Source organism: Arachis hypogaea, chromosome 4 (assembly GCF_003086295.3).
Source record: "Arachis hypogaea cultivar Tifrunner chromosome 4, arahy.Tifrunner.gnm2.J5K5, whole genome shotgun sequence".
Lineage (NCBI taxonomy): Eukaryota > Viridiplantae > Streptophyta > Magnoliopsida > Fabales > Fabaceae > Arachis > Arachis hypogaea.
The window spans coordinates 67,489,788-67,502,293 of record NC_092039.1 but is presented as its reverse complement, the minus strand read 5'-3'; positions in this window follow the sequence as shown (position 1 = coordinate 67,502,293).

Sequence of the window (12,506 nt, the reverse complement as noted above, 5' to 3'; positions counted from 1 at the left end):
GAAGGAGATGGAGGGGGCTTTGTGGTTCGGCCAAAGGGGGAGAAGTAGTGTTTAGGTTTATATAAGGGTGGGGAGAGGGGTAGGGTTTGGTCATGTATGGGTGGGTTTGGGAGGGAAAGTGGTTTGAATTTGAATGGTAAGGTAGGTGGGGTTTTATGAAGGATGAATGTGAGTGGTGAAGAGAAAGATGGGATTTGATAGGTGAAGGGTTTTTGGGGAAGAGGTGTTGAGGTGATTGGTAAATGGGTGAAGAAGAAGAGAGAGGGTGGTGGGGTAGGTGGGGATCCTGTGGGGTCCACAGATCCTGAGGTGTCAAGGAAAAGTCATCCCTGCACCAAGTGGCGAGCAAAATTGCTCTTTGTGCCAAATCTGGCGTTAAACGCCGGGCTGGTGCTCATTTCTGGCGTTTAACGCCAACTTTTTGCCCTTTACTGGCGTTTAACGCCAGTCTGGTGCCCCTTTCTGGCGTTAAACGCCCAGAATGGTGCCAGACTGGGCGTTAAACGCCCATCTGCTAGCCTTACTGGCGTTTAAACGCCAGCAAGTTCTCCTCCAGGGTGTGCTGTTTTTCTTTCTGTTTTTCTTTCTGTTTTTGCTTTTTCAATTGATTTTGTGACTTCTCATGATCATCAACCTACAGAAAACATAAAATAACAAAGAAAAATAGATAAAATATAACATTGGGTTGCCTCCCAACAAGCGCTTCTTTAATGTCAGTAGCTTGACAGTGGGCTCTCATGGAGCCTCACAGATATTCAGAGCAATGTTGGAACCTCCCAACACCAAACTTAGAGTTTGAATGTGGGGGTTCAACACCAAACTCAGAATTTGGTTGTGGCCTCCCAACACCAAACTTAGAGTTTGACTGTGGGGGCTCTATTTGACTCTGTTTTGAGAGAAGCTCTTCATGCTTCCTCTCCATGGTGACAGAGGGATATCCTTGAGCCTTAAACACAAAGGATTCTTCATTCACTTGAATGATCAATTCTCCTCTATCAACATCAATCACAGCCTTTGCTGTGGCTAGGAAGGGTCTGCCAAGGATGATGGATTCATCCATGCACTTCCCAGTCTCTAGGACTATGAAATCAGCAGGGATGTAATGGTCTTCAACCTTTACCAGAACATCCTCTACAAGTCCATAAGCTTGTTTTCTTGAGTTGTCTGCCATCTCTAGTGAGATTTTTGCAGCTTGCACCTCAAAGATCCCTAGCTTCTCCATTACAAAGAGAGGCATGAGGTTTACACTTGACCCTAGGTCACACAAAGCCTTCTTGAAGGTCATGGTGCCTATGGTACAAGGTATTGAAAACTTCCCAGGATCCTGTCTCTTTTGAGGCAGTTTCTGCCTAGACAAGTCATCCAATTCTTTGGTGAGCAAATGGGGTTCATCCTCCCAAGTCTCATTACCAAACAGCTTGTCATTTAGCTTCATGATTGCTCCAAGGTATTTAGCAACTTGCTCTTCAGTGATATACTCATCCTCTTCAGAGGAAGAATACTCATCAGAGCTCATGAATGGCAGAAGTAAGTCCAATGGAATCTCTATGGTCTCATTTTGAGCCTCGGATTCCCATGGTTCCTCATTGGGGAACTCATTGGAAGTCAGTGGACGTCCATTGAGGTCTTCCTCAGTGGCGTTCACTGCCTCTTCCTCCTCTCCAAATTCGGCCATGTTGATGGCTTTGCACTCTCCCTTTGGATTTTCTTCTGTATTGCTTGGAAGAGTACTAGGAGGGAGTTCAGTAATTTTCTTGCTCAGCTGACCCACTTGTCCCTCCAAATTTCTAATGGAGGATCTTGTTTCAGTCATGAAACTTTGAGTGGTTTTGATTAGATCAGAGACCATGGTTGCTAAGTCAGAGGTGTTCTGCTTAGAATTCTCTGTCTGTTGTTAAGAAGATGATGGAAAAGGCTTGCCATTGCTAAACCTGTTTCTTCCACCATTATTGTTGTTGAAACCTTGTTGAGGTCTCTGTTGATCCTTCCATGAAAGATTTGGATGATTTCTCCATGAAGGATTATAGGTGTTTCCATAGGGTTCTCCCATGTAATTCACCTCTTCCATTGAAGGGTTCTCAGGATCATAAGCTTCTTCTTCAGATGAAGCTTCCTTAGTACTACCTAGTGCATTTTGCATTCCAGACAGACTTTGAGAAATCATATTGACTTGCTGAGTCAATATTTTGTTCTGAGCCAATATGGCATTCAGAGTATCAATCTCAAGAACTCCTTTCTTTTGATTAGTCCCATTGTTCACAGGATTCCTTTTAGAAGTGTACATGAATTGGTTATTTGCAACCATTTCAATCAGCTCTTGAGCTTCTGTAGGCGTCTTCTTCAGATGAAGAGATCCTCCAGCAGAGCTATCCAAAGACATCTTGGACAGTTCAGACAGACCATCATAGAAAATACCTATGATGCTCCATTCAGAAAGCATGTCAGAGGGACACTTTCTGATTAATTGTTTGTATCTTTCCCAAGCTTCATAGAGGGATTCTCCTTCCTTCTTTCTGAAGGTCTGGACTTCCACTCTAAGCTTACTCAATTTTTGAGGTGGAAAGAACTTTGCCAAGAAGGCATTGACTAGCTTTTCCCAAGAGTTCAGGCTTTCTTTAGGTTGTGAGTCCAACCATATCCTTGCTCTGTCTCTTACAGCAAAAGGGAATAGCATAAGTCTGTAGACCTCAGGGTCAACCCCATTAGTCTTGACAGTGTCACAGATTTGCAAGAATTCAGCTAAAAACTGATGAGGATCTTCCAATGGAAGTTCATGGAACTTGCAATTCTGTTGCATTAGAGAAACTAATTGAGGCTTAAGCTCAAAGTTGTTTGCTCCAATGGCAGGGATAGAGATGCTTCTCCCATAGAAGTCGGGAGTAGGTGCAGTAAAGTCACCCAGCACCTTCTTGCATTGTTGGAATTGTTGTTGTTTTCGGCTGCCATGGGGTCTTCTTCTTTGAAGATTTCTGTTAGGTTCTCTATAGAGAATTGTGCCTTAGCTTCTCTTAGCTTTCGCTTCAAGGTCCTTTCAGGTTCAGGATCAGCCTCAACAAGAATGCTTTTGTCTTTGCTTCTACTCATATGAAATAGAAGAAAACAAGAAAATGTGGAATCCTCTATGTCACAGTATAGAGATTCCTTGAGGTGTCAGGGGAATAGAAAAATAGAAGGAAGAGGTAGAAGAAGAATGTGAGAAGAGGGGAAGAATTTTCGAAAAGTAAGTAAGAGATTTTAAAAACATTTTGAAAAACACTAATTGATTTTCGAAAATAAAAGTGGGAAAGAAATCAAGTGATTTTTGAAAAAGATTTTGAAATTAGAAATCAAGAAGATTTGATTTTGAAAATTAATGACTTGGCTATCAAGAAAAGATATGATTCAAACATTAAACCTTTCTCAACAGAAAAGGCAACATACTTGAAATGTTGAATCAAATCATTAATTGATAGCAAGTATCCTTGAAAATAGAAAGAAATTGATTTTGAAAAAGATTTGATTGAAAAGATTTGATTTGAAAAAGATTTGATTTTGAAAAGATTTTGAAAACTTAAAAAAATTGATTTGAAAACAAAATCTTCCCTCTTGTGCCATCCTGGCGTTAAACACCCAGAATGGTTCACATTCTGGCGTTTAACGCCCAAATCACTACCCTTTTAGGCGTTAAACACCCAGCCAGGCACCCTGACTGGCGTTTAAACGCCAGTCTGTCTTCTTCACTGGGCATTTTGAACACCCAGCTTTTTCTGTGTAGTTCCTCTGCTGTATGTTCTGAATCTTCAATCCTCTGTATTATTGACTTGAAAAGACACAAACTAAAAATATTTTTGGATTTTTTAATAATGAGGAATAATCAAAATGCAACTAAAATCAAATAACAATGCATGCAAGACACCAAACTTAGCAGTTTGTATACTACTGATACTGACAAAATGAGAATGCATATGAGACACATAAACACTCAAGTCAAGAGAATTTAAAGATCAGAGCAATGAAATCATCAAGAACATCCTGAAGACCACTTAAGACACATGAATGAATGCAAGAAGAACAGAAACATGCAATTGACACCAAACTTAAAATGAAACACTAAACTCAAACAAGAAATATTTTTGGATTTTATGATTTTGTAAATTTTTTTTGGATATTTCGAAAACTAAGTGGAAAAGAAAATAAAGGTATCAAAATTCTTAATGAGAATTCCAGGAATCATGCAATGTTAGTCTAAGACTCCGGTCCAGGAATTAGACATGGCTTTATAGCCAGCCAAGCTTTCAAAGAAAGCTCCGGTCCAAAACACTAGACATGGCCAACGGCTAACCAAGCCTTAGCAGATCACTGCTCCAACAGCAAGATTGATAGAAATCAACAAGCTCTTGTGATGATAAGTTGAAACCTCGGTCCAATAAAATTAGACATGGCTTCACAGCCAGCCAGACTTCAACAGATCATCATGAAACTCTAGAATTCATTCTTAAGAATTCTGAAAAATACCTAATCTAAGCAACAAGATGAACCGTCAGTTGTCCAAACTCAACAATCCCCGGCAACGGCGCCAAAAACTTGGTGGACGAAATTGTGATCACTACAACTTCGCACAACAAACCAGCAAGTGTACTGGGTCGTCCAAGTAATAAACCTTACGCGAGTAAGGGTCGATCCCACCGAGATTGTTGGTATGAAGCAAGCTATGGTCACCTTGTAAATCTTAGTCAGGCAAACTCAAATGGTTATGGATGATGAATAAAACATAAAGATAAAGATAGAGATACTTATGTAATTCATTGGTGGGAATTTCAGATAAGCGTATGAAGATGCTTGGTCCCTTCCGTCTCTCTGCTTTCCTACTGTCTTCATCCAATCCTTCTTACTCCTTTCCATAGCAAGCTGTATGCAAGGGTTTCACCATTGTCAGTGGCTACCTCCCATCCTCTCAGTGGAAATGTTCAACGCACCCTGTCACGGCACGGCTATCCAGCTGTCGGTTCTCGATCATGTCGGAATAGAATCCAGTGATTCTTTTGCATCTGTCACTAACACCCCACAATCGCGAGTTTGAAGCTCGTCACAGTCATTCAATCATTGAATCCTACTCAGAATACCACAGACAAGGTTTAGACCTTCCGGATTCCCTTGAATGCCGCCATCAATTCTAGCTTATACCACGAAGATTCCGGTTAAAGAACCCAAGAGATATCCACCCAATCTAAGGTAGAACGGAGGTGGTTGTCAGGCACACGTTCATAGGTGAGAATGATGATGAGTGTCACGGATCATTACATTCATAAAGTTGAAGAACAAGTGATATCTTAGAACAAGAACAAGCGGAATTGAATAGAAGAACACTAGTAATTGCATTAATACTCGAGGTACAGCAGAGCTCCACACCTTAATCTATGGTGTGTAGAAACTCCACCGTTGAAAATACATAAGAACAAGGTCTAGGCTTGGCCATGAGGCCAGCCTCCCAATGATCTAAGAACTAGATGTCCGAAGATGAAAATACAATAGTAAAATGTCCTACTTATAGAGAACTAGTAGCCTCAGGTTTACAAAGATGAGTAAATGACATAAAAATCCACTTCCGGGCCCACTTGGTGTGTGCTTGGGCTGAGCATTGAAGCATTTTCGTGTAGAGACTTCCCTTGGAATTAAACGCCAGCTTTTGTGCCAGTTTGGGCGTTTAACTCCCATCCTTGTGCCAGTTCCGGCGTTTAATGCTGGAAATTCTGAAGGTGATTTTGAACGCCGGTTTGGGCCATCAAATCTTGGGCAAAGTATGGACTATTATATATATCTGGAAAGCCCAGGATGTCTACTTTCCAACGCCGTTGAGAGCGCGCCAATTGGGCTTCTGTAGCTCCAGAAAATCTACTTCGAGTGCATGGAGGTCAGAATCCAACAGCATCTGCAGTCCTTTTCAGCCTCTGAATCAGATTTTTGCTCAAGTCCCTCAATTTCAGCCAGAAAATACCTGAAATCACAGAAAAATACACAAACTCATAGTAAAGTCTAGACAAGTGAAGTTTAACTAAAAACTAATAAAAATATACTAAAAACTAACTAGATCATACTAAAAACATACTAAAAACAATGCCAAAAAGCGTACAAATTATCCGCTCATCATCTTCCTCACTGGGAATCACTGCCTTTTCACTCTCTCCAGGTTCGGCTATGTTGGTCACAGTTATGGCCTTGCACTCAATTTTGGGATTCTCTTCTGTATTGCTTGGGAGTGTGCTAGGAGGAGTTTCAGTAACACTTTTACTCAGCTGACCCACTTGTGCCTCCAAGTTTCTAATGGAGGACCTTGTTTCATTCATGAAACTGAGAGAGGCCTTCGATAGATCAAAGACTATATTTTCTAAGCTAGATGGATTCTGCTCAGAATTCTCTGTCTATTGCTGAGAAGATGATGGAAAAGGCTTGCCATTGCTAAACCTGTTTCTTCCACCATTATTATTGTTAAAGCCTTGTTGAGGGTTTTGTTGATCCTTCCATGAGAAATTTGGATGATTTCACCATGACGGATTATAGGTGTTTCCATAGGCTTCACCCATGTAATTCACCTCTGCCATTGCAGGGCTCTCAAGATTATAAGCTTCTTCTTCAGAAGATGCTTCTTTAGTACTGTTGGATGCAGCTTGCAATCCATTCAGACTCTAAGAAATCATATTGACTTGCTGGGTCAACATTTTGTTCTGAGCCAATATGGCATTCAGACCATCAATTTCAAGAACTCTTTTCTTCTGAGGTGTCCTATTATTCACAGGATTCCTTTCAGAGGTGTACATGAACTGATTATTTGCAACCATTTTAATGAGTTCCTGAGATTCTGCAGCTGTTTTCTTCGGGTGAATAGATCCACCTACAAAATGGTCTAATGACATCTTAGACAATTCAAACAGACCATCGTAGAATATATCCAGGATGGTCCATTCTGAGAGCATGTCAGAAGGACACTTTTTGGTCAGTTGCTTGTATCTTTCCCAAGCTTCATAGAGGGAGTAACCTTCTTTCTTTCTGAAGGTTTGAACATCCACTCTAAGCTTGTTCAACTTTTGAGGAGGAAAGAATTTGGCTAAGAAAGTCGTGACCAGCTTATCCCAAGAGTTCAGCTATCTCTAGGTTGAGAGTCCAACCATATTCTAGCTCTGTCTCTTACAGCAAAAGGGAAAAGCATAAGCTTGTAGACCTCGAGATCAACTCCATTGGTCTTAACAGTATCACAGATCTGCAAGAATTTAGTTTAGAACTGAAAAGGATCTTCTGATGGAAGTCTATAAAACTTGTAATTCTGTTGCATCAGAGAAACTAATTGAGGCTTAAGCTCAAAATTGTTTCCTCCAATGGCAGGGATTGAGATGCTTCTTCCATGGAAGTTGGAATTTGGTGTAGTAAAATCACCAAGCACCTTCCTTGCATTGTCATTGTTGTTGGTTTCGACCATTACTTCTTTTTTGAGATTCTCTGTAAGGTTTTCTCTGGATTGTTGTGCTTTAGCTTCTCTTAGCTTCTTCTTCAGAGTCCTTTCAGGTTCAGGGTCAGCTTCAACAAGAATGTTCTTGTCCTTGCTCCTGCTCATATGTAAAAGAAGAGAACAGAAAATAATAGGGATCCCCTTTGCCCAGATATAGAGGTTCCTTTATGTGAGTAGAAGAGAAGAAGAATAAGAATGAAGAAGGAAGAAGAAAAATTTGAACACAGAGAGGGAAAATATTTTTGTTTTTATTTGAAAATTTAGTTAGAATTCGAAAATTAAGAGAAGAAATAATATTAAAATTAAAATTTGAAACAATTAGTTAATTAAAAGAATTTTGAAAAAGGGTGAGGATTTTTTGAAAATTATAGAGAGAGAATTAGTTAGGTGGTTTTGAAAAAGATTTTGAAATTAATTTTGAAAAGATAAGAAGTTAGAAAAAGATATTTTGTAATTAAAGTTTGAAAAAGATATGATTTGAAAAAGATATGTTTAAAAAGATATGATTGAAATTTATTTTGAAAAAGATTTAATTTTTAAAATCAGAATTAATGACAAGACTCAGAAGAAATCAAAAGATATGATTCTAAAATTTAAAATTTGAATCTTCCTTAACAAGAAAGTAACAAACTTGAAATTTTTGAATCAAAACATTAATTGTTAGTATTAATTTCGAAAAATATGAGGTAAAAATAGGAAAAAGATTTTGAAAAGTTTGGAAAAAGATTTTTGAAAACTTTCGAAAAACAAAGGAAAACAATGAAAAAGATTTGATTTTGAAGAAGATTTTGAGAAGATAAATTTTTGAAATTGAAATCTTGACTTGACTAACAAGAAACAACTTATTTTAAAAATTTTTGACTAAGTCAACCCAAAGATTTTGAAATTTATGAGTGAAATAAGAAAAAGATATTTTTTTATTTTTTTAATTTTAATAAGGAAAGAGAAAAACCACAAAATAACTCAACACATAAAAATCTTGGATTAAAACAAATGATGCATGCACGAACACTATGAATGTCAAGATGAACACCAAGAACACTTTGAAGATCGTGATGAACATTAAGAACTTATTTTTGAAAAATTTTCAAGAAAAGAAAAACATGCAAGACACCAATCTTAGAAATTTTCAATGTTTAAACTATAAGGATTCAAGAATGCATATGAAAAACAAGAAAAGACACAAAACAATAAAATGTAAAGATCAAACAAGAAAACCATGAAGAACACCATGCATGAGTTTTCAAAAAATGCAAGAAAAATAGAAACATGCAATTGACACCAAACTTACAAATTGACATTAGACTCAAACAAGAAACACAAAATATTTTTTATTTTTATGATTTTATGATTTTTTTTTCAAAAATTATTTTGGAAAAGAAAATAAGAAATTCAAAATTTTTAATAAGAATTCCAGGAATCATGCAATGTTAGTTTAAAGCTTCAGTCTAAAAAGATTAGACATGGCTAGCCAAGCTTCAGCAGACATTACATACAACAGTCAAATTGAAGAGAATCAACTAGCTCCTTTGATGATAAAAGCATCATCTGAAACTCTAGAATTCATTCTTAAAAATTATGAAGAATTTTTCGAAAACAGAAGGAAAGTTTTGAAAGATTTTTTTGAAAATAAATCAAAAAGAAAGTTACCTAATCCGAGCAACAAGATGAACCCTCAATTGTCCAAATTCGAACAATAACTGGTAACGGCGCCAAAAACTTGGTACACGAAATTGTGATTCACACTTTTCACAACTCCGTGCAGCTGTCCAGCAAGTGCACTGAGTCGTCCAAGTAATACCTTACGTGAGTAAGGGTCAATCCTACGGAGATTGTTTGCTTGAAGCAAGCTATGGTCATCTTGTAAATCTCATTCAGGCGAATTTAAATGGTTATGGAGTTTTGATAATTAAAAGATAAATAAACATAAAAAAAAGATAGAGATACTTATGTAATTCATTGGTGGGAATTTCAGATAAGCATATGGAGATGCGTTATTCCTTCAGAATCTCTGCTTTCCTACTGTCTTCATTCAATCATTCATACTCCTTTCCATGGTAAGTTATATGTTCGGGCATCACCGTTGTCAATGGCTACCTCCCGTCCTCTCAGTGAAAATGGTCCTCTACGGTTTCTGCACGGCTAATCAACTGTCGGATTTCTCGTATCGGATGAAAAATACCAGGCACAGCTACCGCATGGCTAATCAGCTGTTAGTTCTCACTTGTGTTGGAATAGGATCCAATGATCCTTTTGCGTCTGTCACTACGCCCAATAGTCATGAGTTTGAAGCTCGTCACAGTCATCCCTTCCTAGATCTTACTCGGAATACCACAGACAAGGTTTAGACTTTCCGGATCTCAGGAATGTTGCCAATTGATTCTAGCCTATACCACGAAGATTCTAATCTTGGATTCAGATGCCCCATTGTCAGAGGGAAAACGATGTGAATTGTTGATTAGAGACCCGAGAGATATGCATTCAAGCTTGTTTTCATGTAGAACGGAAGTGTTTGTCAGGCACGCTTTCATAAGTGAGAATGGTGATGAGTGTCACTTGATCATCACATTCATCATGTTCTTGTGTGTGAACGAATATCTTGGAATAAGAATAAGCTTTAATTGAATAGAAGAACAATAGTACTTTGCATTAATACTCGACAGCAGAGCTCCACACCTTAATCTATGGTGTGTAGAAACTCCACCATTGAAAATACACAAGTGAAAATAGTCTAGGCATGGCCGAGTGTCCAACCCCCATAAAAGTCTAAGATAGCATAAAACTTATCAAAGATGATCTAAGGATAATCCAAAGATGAAAATACAATAGTAAAAGGTCCTATTTATACTAGACTAGTTACTAGGGTTTACAAAAATAAGTAAATGATGCAGAAATCCACTTCAGGGCCCACTTGGTGTGTGCTTGGGCTGAGCATTGAAGCTTTCACGTGTAGAGACTTTGTTGGAGTTAAACGCCAGCTTTTATGCCAGTTTGGGCGTTTAACTCCAGCTTTTATCTTGTTTTTGGCGTTTAACGCCAGAATATGGCAGGAAGTTGGCGTTTGAGCACCAGTTTGTGTCATCAAAACTCGGACAAAGTATGAACTATTATATATTGCTGGAAAGCTCAGGATGTCTATTTTCCAACTCAATTAAGAGCACGCCAATTGGGCTTCTGTAGCTCCAGAAAATCCATTTCGAGTGCAGGGAGTTCAGAATCTAACATCATCTGTAGTCATTTTTCAGCCTCTGAATCAGATTTTTGCTCAGGTCCCTCAATTTCAGCCAGAAAATACCTGAAATCACAGAAAAGCACACAAACTTATAGTAAAGTCTAGAAATGTGAATTTTTCTTAAAAACTAATAAAAATATATTAAAAAGTAGCTAGATCCTACTAAAATCTACCTAAAAACAATGCAAAAAAGCGTATAAATTATTCTCTCATCAATGTCCAAAAAAACAACTTTAAAGGCAAAGATAGGTAGAAAATCTAAAAAGAAAACCAAAAGAAAAAATACAAAATAGAAAACTTAGTTACCAGTGCAACCATTAGGGCAAAAGCTGAAATTGATCTTTGGTTTTCAGTTTTTAGAGAATTTACCTTAATAGCACCTCCTTTGTTACTTGGCTGAAGTTTATTATCTCGATCTGTCAAAACCTGAAGATAAAGAAGTATCCGCCTTGTCACCAAGGGAGACTGGTCTGTTGGACGGATTGGAAGCACTGGGAGCTACCGCAAATGACGACAGCTTGGTATCTTGTAGGATGATAAGGGGTTTCAAATATGAAAAAGTTCGGTGGTAGACTTGGCGGGTTGAGCGAGGTGAGACGATACAGAGAGAGACGAAGGAGGTTTAGTAAGTATGTTGTTGTTGCGTTTCTTTTTTTTTTTTTTTTTTGCCTGGGGGAAAGGTGGGGAGAGTGGGTCGAGACCTTTGACTTTTTACTCTTTGTTGGTGATTACTGTTGATCTTCTTAAACCTAGGAAAAAATTAAAGAAACACAAAAATAAAAGATAGTTACATTTTTTTTAAAAAAAATTACACTGGACCATTATGAAGAATTAATTAGTAATGATCATAAAGACTTTTAATATTCCAATTGTTAAGAAGCACTTATTTTTTTTTTTAGTATTTATGACAATTAAAAAGAAGAGCTAAATTTTGAAAAAAATATATCATGAATTATTTTCTTTATTTATTTCTGAGTTTTTTATATTAATAAATTTTATGTATCCTAAAGTTTAAGTAATGTTCACATTTTTTTCAATTGTTTTTTCTATTGTTAATACGCATAAAAATGACAAAAAATCACAAAAAGCTAAAGAAAACAATAAATAACTAAATTATTGATAAAAATTTTACGTGACACAAAAATCATTAAGATACAAATTATGAAAATTAGATAGGAAAATAATTACGGATATATTTATTTTTTTATAAAATATTTGCTCCTTCTTCTTAAATATGATACATGTTAAAACAAAAAGTTGATTATTGTTAACAAATTTGGTATTAAAAGTCTTTTTAATAGGACTTAATTAATGATCTTGGGTTCAAGTAATAAAAAACTGACCTTTTCTATTCTCAACTTCTACTCTCTTTTTAATTAGATATTTTTTTATATAATCTTGTAGTAGAATAACAATAAGACATTTTTATAAAATTTTAATCAACTCAAAGAAAATTAGAACCAACTAATATTCACCATAATTATAGTTTGAAAAAATTAATATTTACTTTTTAATGATTCAAATGAAATTTATAGACCAGAATGAAAAATATTTTACTTAAAAATTATCACTCAAATCACCAACAATCAAATCTTTCTTCACTTTTGAACAGATATTCTTGTGTTCATGTGAAACTTTCCTAAAAAACCCAAACGTGCCTCAACCTTGAACCAATACCAAACGGCTCTGTAAAAATATATGATACATGTTAAAAGAAAAAATTGATTATTGTTACTAATTTTGGTATTAAAAGTCCTTTTAATAAGACTTAATTAATAATCTTGAGTTTAACTA